The sequence below is a fragment of the Etheostoma spectabile genome, chromosome 3 (assembly GCF_008692095.1).
Source record: "Etheostoma spectabile isolate EspeVRDwgs_2016 chromosome 3, UIUC_Espe_1.0, whole genome shotgun sequence".
NCBI lineage: Eukaryota > Metazoa > Chordata > Actinopteri > Perciformes > Percidae > Etheostoma > Etheostoma spectabile.
The window spans coordinates 8,647,828-8,648,866 of NC_045735.1; positions in this window are offsets into that span (position 1 = coordinate 8,647,828).

Genomic DNA, 1,039 nt, shown 5'->3' on the forward strand with positions numbered 1-1,039 from the left:
CTAAGATAACCTCCAAGAAACACCACTCAAGAGTACCCAGGCTACTTTCTGTACTTTAGTTGTGGGTTGGAGAGAATGGCAAAATAGAGAATACAAGCATTTTCTAAAAGAATCAGCAGTGTGAACCCCAACTTCTCCACTGCGCTGACTCAGCTCGTCCCTGTGGATAACATCAAGACGGTGGAAGCACAGGGCTGCAGGCGCGTGTGAAGTGAATTTGCAAAGAGCCCCAGGTGTGTGTCTGTATGAGAGAGACAGAAAAGCTGAGCGCATCGTAATGCTAAGAGGATTATTTCAATCACAGTTCAATTTGGTACATGCATCCTACAAAAAAAAAATCTAAAGATCAGTTGGGGAAATCATCAAGGAATCTTAGCTTTGCTCTTGATTCGTGTTGACCCAAGAGCCTTTGGTGTTAATGTTTCTGATGTTTTTCTAAATCTCCAGATTGGTCATGTCCTTTAATGTCAGTGCTGCTATCTGATGTGTGTGTGTGTGTGTGTGTGTGTGTGTGTCTCAGCCGGGGGCCTGGTGGCCTATATCTCAGCATTTAATTACCCACATGAAACAGTAGGTAAATGTCAGCCTGAAATAAGCTGCGCTGAGCACCGATGGAGATCATTTCCCCAAGGAGACGGGCTTGACTCGACTAGAAACTGAGACTTGCAGTGAAATATGACAGTACCTATCAATAATAAGGTCGTTAGCTTGATTTTCAGCCATTCAAAGTCTTCAAATTTGACCTCAGTGGAGGGTTTGGTTGGTTATCTGAGCTTCCAGTAATTTTACACATTTACTTCCATGAATGTTACTCCTGTAACTAACTACATACTTTCTCCACATATAATAATCCTTTCACACCATCTCTGGTGCGGAAAGCATTGACTGCAAAATGAATGGAGAAAGCATCTGGTTTGGCAAAGTGCCTTAAACCTGCATTCAAGTCTAATTACAGCTGGGGGTGACACATGCAGTTGCAAAAGCGGGTTGATTTCTATAGAAGTCGTTGAGAAAGAGACCCACTTCTCACTTGATTTAT